This window comes from Miscanthus floridulus, chromosome 9 (genome assembly GCF_019320115.1).
Source record: "Miscanthus floridulus cultivar M001 chromosome 9, ASM1932011v1, whole genome shotgun sequence".
Taxonomy (NCBI): domain Eukaryota; kingdom Viridiplantae; phylum Streptophyta; class Magnoliopsida; order Poales; family Poaceae; genus Miscanthus; species Miscanthus floridulus.
In genome coordinates this window covers 45,466,054-45,479,252 of record NC_089588.1, presented here as the reverse complement: position 1 = coordinate 45,479,252, position 13,199 = coordinate 45,466,054, and the positions used below count along the sequence as shown (strand labels likewise).

Here is a 13,199-nt window from a genome sequence, read left to right as displayed (position 1 = left end):
CGGGTCCTCGGCCTCTCATCGGGTTACAAAGCGACTGAGGCCGGACCTCCCTCTCATTGCATGCGGCAAGTGTGAGGAGAAGATTGTGATGGAGTACCGGGTGAGGAAGGAGTGTCCCAACAAGGGCCGTATCTTCTACAAGTGTCCGGATCGCAATGTGAGTTATTTTGTCGCATTTGATGATTATGGTTAATTTATACTTATTTTCATGATGATTGTGATTAAAGTTCTAATTTTTTGTTTTAATTTCAGTGGGATGGCACTGGATGTTCAGGCTGGTACTGGGAGGAAGAGTATGTTGAACACGTGCAAAACTCTCTTGCACAGGCGGTTACGGCGGCTGATGAGGCAGTGATCCTGCGGAAGAAGCCCATAGATGTTGAACAAACGCATGATCTGTCTGTTTTAGTTGGGATTGGTCGCGAAATCCTTATGCTGCTGAAGTGCATTTTAGCTTTAGTTTTTTTAGTGATAGTTGGGATTGTCTACATTGTAGCGAGACTTTCATAAATTAATACCTTGTGTGGTGGCATGCATGTCGTATAATTAACTAATTATGTTCTAGGTTTTAATATGGTATGTATGTCATGTAATGCAGATGAGACGGTATTGGATGTACAATGCTGATCGCCGCTCCCAAGAGTTCATTGAGGGCGTGCATTCTTTCTTACGTGTGGCCGAGGCAAACAAACGCGATGGTTTCATGTGCTGCCCATGTGTCATATGTAAGAATTTGAAGGAATATGCTAGCTCAAGGAGTCTTCATTCACACTTGTTGAAGTCGGGTTTCATGCCAAACTATATTTGTTGGACGAAGCATGGAGAAACCGGGGTTATAATGGAAGAAGGTGAAGAAGAACAATGGGACGATGATAACATTATTGCTGAATATGGGGCCTTCAATGATACTACAATGGGGGAAGCTAAAGAAGAGGTAGGGGCAGAAGATGAGCCCGCTGATGATCTTGGTCAGGCCATTCGTGATGCACAAAGAGAATGCGAAAGTGAAAAGGAGAAGATCAAGTTCGAGCGCATGCTAGAGGATCACAAGAAATTGCTATACCCAACTTGTGATGCGGGGTAGAAAAAGTTGGGTACCACACTGGAATTGCTGCAATGGAAGGTAAAGAATGGTGTATCTGACAAGGGATTTGGGGAGTTACTGAAAATCCAAAAGAAGATGCTTCCGAAGGATAACGAATTGCCCGCCACTACGTACGAAGCAAAACAGGTAGTCTGCCCTTTGGGATTAGAAATCCAGAAGATACATGCATGTCCTAATGACTGCATCCTCTACCGTGGCGAGGAGTACGAGAAGTTAGATGCATGCCCGGTATGTCAAGCATCGCGGTATAAGATCATGCGAGATGACCCTAGTGATGTTGAGGGCGAACGTCCCACGAAGAAAATCCCTGCCAAGATTATGTGGTATGCTCCTATAATATCACGCTTGAAACGTCTGTTCAGAAACAAAGACCATGCAAAGTTGTTGCGATGGCACAAAGAAGACCGTAAGGTAGACAATATGTTGAGACACCCTGCTGATGGGTCCCAATGGAGAGCAATCGATAGAGAATTCCCAGAGTTTGCAAATAACGCAAGAAACTTAAGGTTTGCTTTAAGTACGGATGGTATAAATCCTTTCGGGGAGCAGAGCAGTAGTCATAGCACTTGGCCTGTTACTCTATGTATCTACAACCTTCCTCCCTGGTTATGCATAAAGCATAAGTTTATTATGATGCAGTGCTCATCCAAGGCCCAAGGCAACCTGGCAATGACATCGATGTGTACCTGAGGCCACTAGTTGAAGAACTTCTACTTTTGTGGAACATACCAGGTGTACGTGTGTGGGATGAGCACAAACAGGAGCACTTTGACCTGCGAGCATTGTTGTTTGTAACAATCAATGATTGGCCTGCTCTAAGTAATCTTTCAGGACAATCAAACAAGGGATATAATGCGTGCACGCACTGTTTCCATGACATTAAAGGTATATTCTTGAAAAAATGTCGAAAGGTCATGTACCTTGGCCATCGTCGATTTCTTCCTATGAATCACCCCCTAAGAAAGAAAGGCAAGCATTTTAAAGGTAAGGCAGACCACCAGACCAAGCCGGGCAACCGAACTGGTGAGGATGTACTCAATATGGTCAAGGATGTGAAAGTAGTATTTGGAAAGGCACATGGTAGTGAACCTATTCTGAACGACGCCGACGGTCACGCAACCATGTGGACGAAGAAGTCCATATTTTGGGAGCTACCCTATTGGCAAGTCCTAGAGGTCCGCAGCGCAATCGACGTGATGCACCTGACGAAGAATCTTTGTGTGAACCTGTTAGGCTTCATGGGTGTGTATGGGAAGCCTAAGGACACACTTGAAGCACGACAGGACCTGCGGTGTTTGAAAGAACGAGACAACCTGCATCCAGAGAAGACAGATGATGGACGCCATTACTTAAGTCCTGCCAGCTACACTCTTAGCAAAGAAGAGAAGGAAAGCATGTTTGAATGCCTAGCAAGCATCAAGGTACCATCTAGATTCTCCTCGAATATAAAGGGTATAATAAATGTGCCAGAGAAGAAATTCCTAAACTTAAAGTCCCATGACTGCCACGTGCTCATGACACAATTGCTTCCCGTTGCATTAAGAGGAATTCTACCTCCAAATGTACGTCTAGCCACCGTGAAGCTATGTGCATTCCTAAATGCAATTTCTCAGAAGGCAATCGATCCAATAGATCTAGCTAAACTACAGAATGATGTGGTTCAATGTCTTGTCAGCTTTGAGTTGGTGTTCCCTCCTTCCTTCTTTAATATCATGACACACCTCCTAGTTCACCTGGTCAAGGAGATTAGCATTCTCGGTCCTGTGTTCCTGCACAACATATTTCCCTTTGAGAGGTTCATGGGAGTCCTAAAGAAATATGTTCACAACCGTGCTCGACCAGAAGGAAGCATCGCCAAGGGCTATGGAACAGAGGAGGTCATTGAGTTTTGTGTTGACTTTATTCCTGACCTTAACCTGATTGGTGTTCCTAAATCGCGACACGAGGGGAGACTAAGTGGAAAGGGGACACTAGGAAAGAAACCATATATTGGTATGCAGGACAATTATTTTAATAAAGCACACTACGCAGTTCTACAAAACTCCTCTTTGGTGGATCCGTATATCGAGACACATAAAGAGTTGCTCCGATCAGAGTTTCAAGGGAAGTCTGAAGCTTGGATTACGCGACAGCACATGGAAACTTTCAGCGACTGGTTGCGAAAAGAATGTCAGGGTGATGAGAGTATTGATGAGCAACTTTATTTGTTGGCTAGGCAGCCATCGTGGCATATCCTCACATACAAAGGGTACGAGATAAATGGGAATACATTTTACACAGTAGCCCAAGATAAAAGGAGCACCAACCAAAACAGTGGTGTCCGCATAGATGCCACCGACCCTAATGGAAATAAGCAAACATATTATGGCCGCATAGAGGAGATATGGGAACTAAACTATGCACCTACTTTTAAGGTACCTTTGTTCAAGTGCCAATGGGTAAAGGCGACTGGAGGCGGGGTAGCAGTCGACAACCAGTATGGAATGACAACCGTGGACCTCCACAATATTGGGTACAAAGACGAACCATTCGTCCTTGCCAAGGATGTGAATCAGGTGTTCTATGTCAAGGACATGGCTACAAAACCGAAGAGAGGGAAAAACAACAACGACCCAATCAATGAGCCAAAGCGCCACATAGTTCTTTCAGGGAGAAGAAACATCGTCGGAATTGAAGACAAGTCAGACATATCAGAAGATTATGAAAAGGATGACCGAATTCCACCCTTCACAGTGACTAAAGACCCAAGCATCCAGTTAAATGATGAGGACACTCCATGGTTACGGCGCGATCATAACCAAGGGTTATATGTTAAGAAAAAGTTCACTACTGTGCCCGCTTGATATATATAGTGATGTATTAGACCTATTATGTAATAATTGTGACTTCAGATTTTATTGTCGTGTTTTCATATTTTCTACGGTTCAAATGAATTTTTTGCTAGACGGTGGATTTCCCGTGGAGAATGTGTGATGAAAAACCAAATGATGAACGTTAATAAGATGTGAAAACTAATTTCCTGTCGAAAAACAATAGTTTTAATGATTTTAATTAAGTAGTATATTTTTGCATGGTGTAAATTGTAATTATTATTTACACTATGTCAAATATTTATACAGTAAAACAAAAGAGTTTAGTTTACAAATTTTTGTTGCGTATAATAATGCAAAACCAAGTCAAAGAATTTTTTTTATAATTTTTTTGGATAATATTTTATTTATTAGGTAATTAATAACTCTCTGCATATTTATATAAAAGAAATATATAAAAAAGGAAAAAACTTACTTTACTCCCGGGTGGATCAACCACCCGGGACTAAAGGTTGTGCTTTAGTCCCGGGTGTATACACTAGCTGGGACAGATCCCCCTTTACTCCCGGGTGGATCAACCACCCAGGACTAAAGGTAGAGCTGCAGTTTTCGCAGCCCGCCCAAATGCCCTTTACTCCCGGGTTGTGGGTACACCCGGGACTAAAGCTCGGACCTTTAGTCCCGGTTGTAATAATAGCCCGGGACTAAAGATTCTTTAGTCCCGGTTGGTAGATCCAACCGGGACTAAAGGTATCCCTTTATAACCCACGCCCTAGTTCTCTTCCTCCCTGTCTCCGCCACGTCGTCGTCTCATCTTCTCCACCAGATCGATCCAGCAGTGCCGCCGCTCCGAGGCGACCACCCTACCCTCGCCTCGTCAGCGCACCTCTTCTCCGGCTGGCCAGCGCGCTTCTTCTCCGGCCAGCCAGCGCGCCTCGCTCGTCCTCGCTGGAGCGCGCGCCGTCCTCATCCCTGACCCCAACCTCGCTCGTGCTCACCGGAGCGCACCGAGCCTTCACCGTGCTGCCTCACCGGAGCTCGCCCGAGCCTTCCCCGCGTGCGCTGCCTCACCGGAGGGCGACCGAGTCTTCCCCGCACTGCCACACCGGAGCTCGCCGAGCCTTCTCTGAGCGCGCTGCCTCACCTGCCAAGCCTTGTAATTAGTTTCGATCTCTTGTATGTGCCTGTCTTGTATGTGCCTGTCTGTTGCGTGTTTGAGCCTTCTCCGAGCGCGCTGCCGATCGACTCATGCTGCCTATCTTGTATGCGCTGCCGAGCCTCACCAGCCGAGCATTGTATGTTTGAGCTGCCGATCGACTCACACGAGCCTCCACGCGACGTGCGGGACGGCGGAGAACTCGTGCTGCCGATCGACTCCACACAGCTGCGGTGCCTAGCGGTGCGGCTCGTTTCCATCGGTAGCGCCAGGCAGGCGTCAGTCATCGTCGTTCAGCTCTGCCGGTCATGGTTTTGCGGTTGCGTTGCTGTCTTTGCACTTCGTTCGTAGAATCGGAGCCCGAATAGCCGGCCTGACAGTTTTCATTTCGTTGCTGCGGTCCAGGGTGCAATGCAACACAATGACAATTGACAATGCGTTGCTAGGTCAAAATATGGTCGTTTCGACTCCGCGACTAAACATTTTATTTTAACTTTTTATGAAATGAAAAACTTAGAAAATTATAGAAAATCCGTACTAGTTGAACTTGCGGACCGTGATCAGCTCGGCGAGCATGTTCTCTGCCGAGCGGTAACGGACGTTAAGGAGGAGCTTTGATTCTACGAGGGAGAGCGACAACGGTCGTGGAAGACAGTGTTCCCTTCCTCGTAGAATCGGAGCTCTTCCTTGGCCACGTACGGTGCCGTCCAGTGGAGATATGCTCGCCGAGATGATCACGTAAGCAAGGTCAACTAGTACGGATGGTTATTTATTGAAACATGTTTTTGAGCTATAATTTGATGGATATTTGATAACTTTAGACCTACAAATGTCACAAATGTTACTATCCTCGGCAACCTAAACGCCTGCGAGCTCGCCGATATCGAGCAGGGCACTTAGAATTATTTTTTCCATGAAATGAAATACTTAGAAATCATGCCTTTTATTTTTTATAATTAATTTTTCCTTGAAATGAAAAACTTAGAAAATAGTTAGAAAATTGTAGAAAATCCGTATTAGTTGAATTTGCGGACCGTGTTCATCTCAGTGAGCATGTTCTCTGCCGAGCGGTAATGGACGTCAAGGAGGAGCTTTGATTCTACGAGGGATAGCGGCAACGGGCGTGGAAGACCGTGTTCCCTTCCTCGTAGAATCGGAGCTCTTCCTTGGGCAAGTACGGTGCCGTCCGGTGGAGAAATGCTCGCCGAGATGATCACGTCAACAAGGTCAACTAGTACGGATGGTTATTTACTGAAACATGTTTTTGAGCTATAATTTGATGGATATTTGATAACTTTTGACCTACAAATGTCATCTGCAAATGTTACTATCCTCGGCAACCTAAACGCCCGCGATCTCGCCGATATCGAGCAGGTCACTTAGAATTATTTTTTCATGAAATGAAATACTTAGAAATCATGCCTTTTATTTTTTAGAATTAATTTTTCCATGAAATGAAAAACTTAGAAAATAGTTTGAAAATTGTAGAAAATCCGTACTAGTTGAATTTGCGGACCGTGTTCATCTCGGCGAGCATGTTCTCTGCCGAGCGGTAACGGACGTCAAGGAGGAGCTTTGATTCTACGAGGGAGAGCGGCAACGGTCGTGGAAGACAGTGTTCCCTTCCTCGCAGAATCGGAGCTCTTCCTTGGCCAAGTACGGTGTCGTCCGGTGGAGAAATGCTCGCCGAGATGATCACGTAAGCAAGGTCAACTAATATGGATGGTTATTTATTGAGACATGTTTTATTTTTTATAGATATATCTAGTGGAGTAAAAGCTAGATGGCTGCCCCGAGAGACAACATGGATGAAGAAATGATGAATATTATCAACACCGGCACTCAATTTGCCGATGGTGACTAGCAGGATGTAGATGACGGGAGTCAATACCTGGCTCTTGAAGAAAACCAAGAAAATATTGTGCAAGAAAATACTGGCGAGGTATATATATATATATTTAAATATTGTATATATATATTTGAATATCTATCATCTATTATGTGTACACATGATATTTATTTATTCTTTTTTTATACGTAACCCTCTGGATCGACGACCACAACAGTGAAAAGCAAAAATATTCGAGGCCCGAAAAAGCCATTGGAGGGGCGCTACATAATATTGGAATTCAATATCGAGACAGGCGAACCACTTGGTCCATATGCAAGGAAATTCGTGCAACACTGTGGGTACCTTGTAAGGGACAGAGTTCCGATCAGTGCTCGTGAATGGAAGCAAAAGATCAACGAGCCTCATGTTAGTTTTGTCTCTGATCTTGATAAGAATTTAATTTGGGATGATATCCTTCAACATTTCACGTTGCAAGCGGATGATTATGATGATATCAACGATCGTGAATTGAAGGAGCTAGTTCGAAAGTGGGCTATGAAGAAGATGGCCACACAATTCCAGACTTGGAAGAAATCCCTATACACGAAATACATCAAGAAGAACCTAACGCCCAATTTCAATACTAGTGGCCCGCTCGCGAAGTTGAGGCCCTACTGGAATGATTTTGTACAGTACAAGACATCAGAAGAGGGTGAGGAACGGGTCAGAAGGAACCAAGAGAATGCCCGACAGAAGGTATACCACCATGGCATGGGATCTGGTGGCTACGCGACTGCCATTCCCAAGTGGGAAAAAATGGAAGCGGACATTCTTGCCAAGGGTATCACACCAGAATCACTCAATTGGCCCAAACGCGCGAAGAATTGGTTTTTCGCTCATGGGGGAAGACTGGACCTAGAGAACGGGAAGCTGGTTCATGGCCCAAAACTCGAAAGAGCAACACAAAGATTATCTTATGCTGTACAAGCTAAAGCTATTGGTGCGTTCAGGCCTAATAGAGAGAAGGATGAACTGACGTATGCCATCGGGACTGCTGAACACAGTGGCCGAACAAGAGGTTTAGTACGGAACATTCCTTGGGAGCATGGTTTCCCTAACGACAGAGATACCTACAGAAGCCGGCAGAGAAGGAAGGATGAGGAAGCAGCGTGGATCAGGAGGTTGGAGGAATATGTTCGTGAGTCACGGGAGGCATTGCTTCAAGCACAAGAGCGCGAAAAAAACATGCAAGCTAGAATACAAGACGAAATCATAAAGCAAGTGCAAATAGCAATGAGTGCCCAAAGGCAGGCATCAGATGCAGGAATCAACATTAATATTAGCCCCCCAGATCAGTTGAAAAGTAGCTACGCTTCCACGGAGTTGCCAAATCAAGATGACGCAATGCTACGTTTCCCTGTGGATGACATCACTGCACCGTTTACATCATGTGAGCTACATATTCCAAAAGAGAATGCCACAATCATGGTGGCTCTCGGTGTTTTTTCTCCTCCAGGTCCTACCAAGACACCAAGAATCCATGGGGCAATAATACCACCTGGATATGTTAGCGTCTCAGTGGATAGAGTTAACAAAGGTTTTAGTGATCTGGCTCTTGACATTCTAGGAGGTGATGGGGAGAAGACTCTAGGAGAAGCAGAGAAGACATTCATACTATGGTGCAAGCGCTACATCATTATTCCTAGGGTCTCTAGTCCACCGCCGCTTCCTCAATTGCTAGACAATAGGTGCGGACATAAGTGAACAAAAAAAATTTCACTAATTTTCTATTGACATGCATGATTAAAAATAACAATTTCTTATACCTAATTATTCTTTTTTGTACTCACTCTGCAGGGTCTCCGCCATCCTAAGTCCAATTATCCAATCTCCAGATCATCATAGTGCTCCGGGAAATCAGGTGGCAACGCCGCCACCGCCGCCACCTCCAAGGGGGTCTCCAACGTCTCCAAGGAGGTCTCCAACGCCTCCAAAGAGGTCTCCAACGGCTTCCCCGCCTCCCTTGATGACTAAGAAGAAGCCAGCTCCTAAGAGGTCCGCCCCGCAAACGAAGCCGTTGGCCCACCAGCCGGCAAAGAAGAAAGCCACATCTAATCCAATTATTCCCCAAAAACTGTCTTACGAGAAAAGTGAAAAGGAATTAAATGCTGCAGTACAAAAAGATGCGGACAGTTTCTTCAAAAAACTGAAAAAGCAACGAAAAGCAAGGGAGAACCCAGAGAAACCGTACTTCTACCTACCTCTAGATCTTCTAAGAAAGAAGGTGGACCAGAAAAAGCGGGAATCTCAAAAGACCCTGCCAAAATCAGACTACGACCGCTCTCTCACCAAGTCATTTGAGGCGGCGCAGAAAAAGACTAGACCAGGGAAATGTGTTGCACAACTTGGACAACAATCGCAACAATCAGTCCCCCCTCTTGTCGTTCGTAATGAATATGGTTCGAACTTAGACTTAGACGTCGATTTTGAGGAGCTGGCTGAGTTTTACGAGGAAACTGGTTTGGACCTTGCCCAAGTGCTCGCTGAAGGACCATCTGCTCCGAAAGTGGATCTTTGGAAGAAATTTGAACATAGAAAGAGTCTATGCAACCCTGAGGCCTTAGGTGATCTGGGTACGCAAATGTACCTGCTAAACAAGTGGTACATGGCAGCGTGTGAATGGGGAGAGGCCTTTGTTCCTGTCAGAGTTAGAAACCAACATTACTTCCGTGGCGATGACGTTATATATGTCAAGTTTGAAGAATTACACCAACTATGCCACCTGGACTCTCTCGACAAAAGTCTCATTAGCTGCTATTGTCTGTAAGTGTGATTATTTTCTACTATTAAAGTGTATATATATAAAGCTACATGTATATATATAAATTATATATTCTCACACTATATTTTTATATATGCAGATATGAGATGACAGAACTCAGAAAGAGAAAGGATAATGATGTTGGTTTCATTGATCCAAATGTCGTATTCAAACACCCTAACCCCCGCCTCAATGGAAAGCTGAACTCGAGAAAAATCTCATGAGGTTCTTAGTGAACCAACAAAACAAGAACATACTCTTCCCCTACAACTTCAAGTGAGTGTTAAATAATTAATGTCGATCATATGGACATTTGTTCAATTATTTGCTTACTAGCTAAGCTATCTCCCATATATATATATATATATATATATATATATATATATATATATATATGTGTTGACTCTAGTTAATGTCGATCATATTTGTGTATAAAAACATATGCAGCAATCACTGGATATTGATGGTCATCGATATGGCCAATAGTCGCTTGAGCATTTTAGACTCGTTAAGAAAAGAGCAAACAGAGTACCAAGACATGATAGATATTATCCAAGGGTAATTTGATCTCTCTAGCAACTATATATACCCCGATCTCTTAACTGCAACAATTATTAAAGGCCAAATTAATTTTTTATTTTATTGGGCGCAGTGTTTGGAAAAGTTTCATTGAGGAACACCACATGAAACATTGCAAAGCGCCACTGGATGTAATCGCACACAAAGTAAGTACTAGCTACATATATATATAATTCAATTAACACCATGCATGCTTTCAATTCACCGGATCTTTTTTCTCGTAAAAGTGGGTTCTAAGGCAAGAACAGGGGAACAACTACTGCGGATACTATGTTTGCGAGTTCATCATGGCGTACGCAAAAAGAACTCCTGAAGAGATCCTCAAAGTACGTTATATAAATATATTCATATATTCACAATTTCTTTTGTTGCTCATATATATAAGTAATCACGTGACCAACACATATATATATATTAATACTTTTCCTTTAACTTTTATTGAAGACTCTATGGTTGAAGGAAAAAGTCATACGACGTGACCAACTGAAAGCAATTCAAGAGACCATAGCAGGATTTCTTAACGACCAGGTCCTCAACCCCGTCGGCGAGTTCTACAATGATGTCAAGGAAACATGGAAGCCAAACCAGATGGAGTGAATTTGTTATCCCAAGGATATGATAGAATATACAATGCAAGCTTTATTTGTAATATATATATATATAAATATTATATGTACATAAAATAGCGTACAATATATGTATATGCATGTAATATATACGTTAGTTTCATACTTTAGTTTGTACAAAATGTTCGAACATTATAAATGTGTAGAATACGTATATTACTAGCAGCGTAGAATGCGTATTCGAAAACCTATTCGAAAACCAAAACGAATCATCAATTGAAAATAGAAACAAAAAGAAAAAAAGGAAACCTTTAGTCCCGGTTGGTAATACCAACCGGGACTAAAGCGTCGCCCCACGTGGCCAGGCCAGGAGGCCTCTTTAGTCACGGTTGGTCTTACCAACCGGGACTAAAGGATGGGCCCTTTAGTCCTGGATTCGTGCTCCCGGTTGGGAAACCGGGACTGAAGGGGTTTCCCAACCGGGAGTAAAGCCCGTTTCTGTACTAGTGAATGGTCGGCTGTCAGAAGCCTAATGGCTAGTTTTGGAAAGGGCACCGAACATGTCTGGTGTGCCACGCTGGACATGTCCGGTGACTGCGCAAAAAGCTGTTGCAGTTTCCAACGGCTAGGTTTGGCATGGGGGCTATAAATACTTGCTCCAATCGGCCATTTGAGGGGTGGAAGAGCTGAGGGAAGGTGCTAAGGTATTCATACACCACATTGGAGCTCTCCATATGCATAGGGATTAATAGATCACTTGGTGCTTAGCGTAGGTGCTTTGCGAAGTGCTTATGTTAGTTAGACCACGCTCATATGCGCTCGCTCTAGGTTTAGGCCTAGTGTTTATTGAGGTTGGCACACCTCTTGCCACTCGGTGCTTGCATGCACCATTGTTGTACTCGGCGGGGCTTGTAGTCTTCCGAGACCACACCAACCGTGTTTGTGCTGTGGCCGCCACTGTGTACCAACAATAGACTCGATGACCCTAACTTATCACTAATATCAGTGGGGCATGAGGCAGAATCATGCAAACCATAATACAATAATAAGATCATGGGGCTAACACATTTTTCAACCTATCCCTACTTCAACGATCTCGTGATGTGAACTGTTCGTGAAAGCGCTCGATATCGGCTAAAACAGCCGATTCAGGCATAGCGCACAGTTAAGGTCACGCCCTCTCAGGAACATATCTACCAAATAACGATCCCCACTCCACGGTGCTAACAGTGGGGAGTGAGGCAGAACCACATAGGCCGTGATAACGGGCCATGGAACAGTTTTCGCTAGCCAATAGATCTACTCAAGATCAGACATGCCTTAACCGCACGCTATGCACGATCAAGATTGATATAAAACAGCCGATAAAACATAACTCATCATTTAAAGTGCAGATTAGATCAGTTTAGATTAACAAACGATGGGTTAAACAAGATATAAGGCCGATCTAGATCAATCCCAATCGGGCGAAGTGATATTGCTGTAATTAAATAAACAATGGAAGCAATAAGCAATATCGGTAACTTAATGAATCTATCCGAAGGAACGCCACCCTTAGATAGAGCTGATAACTTGACCTTAATCTAGTTCGAGTAGTGGAGGTCGACCGGATCGATGCAGCCGTACTTGAACTAGACAAGAGTCGATAACTAGCTTATACGAGAGTCGCAGTGGAGGTCGACCGGATCAATGCAGCCGTACGAACAGAAGTATAAGCCATGATGGTACTTATAGACAAGCAGTGGAGGTCGACCGGATCGATGCAGCCATACTTGCTGAAGAACTCACCGAGATCTACTCTACTCCTACTCCTAAGGGGTGGCCGGAGCCAAAAAAAGTAAGTAACTTGTATTTGATTGATTGTGTGTCTTTACAATAGCCGGGGTTTGATATTTATACCCGGAGCCTAAAAACGAATCCTATTTGAGTATGACTCGGTACAATCTTTGGTACAAAGAAAACATTCCTATTTTAAGATAACTTGGACCCTAATATTTCCCCTTTTGTAGAGTCCGACATGTATCTTCCCGACGCCAATCATATCTCATCATCGTTATCTGCTGACGTCATTCAGAGAGAACCGATCCCAGTGTCGCATCCGAACCGACTGATATCAATCCTTATGCAATCGACTCCTTGATTGGCACAATCTTGGAAGCCTGCGAGTTCCCGCGCACTTCTCCCAAATTTTGGTGTAAACACATGCCCCCCAATTTTGGGATAAAATGATTTTATTCCAAAATTCCGGTTCATTGGCTTACCACACCGCAACTGTTTTATCCCGAGATATACGCATGACTCCTGACTTCCCGGCCCAAGTTTTATATAACA

General features: G+C 44.0%; 1 pseudogene; it reads left to right on the top strand.

Annotated features, from left to right (window-relative positions):
- The first annotated feature begins 598 nt into the window (after nt 1-598).
- On the top strand, nt 599-10,881 carry LOC136479791 (uncharacterized; annotated as a pseudogene).
- The last annotated feature ends 2,318 nt before the right edge of the window (nt 10,882-13,199 follow it).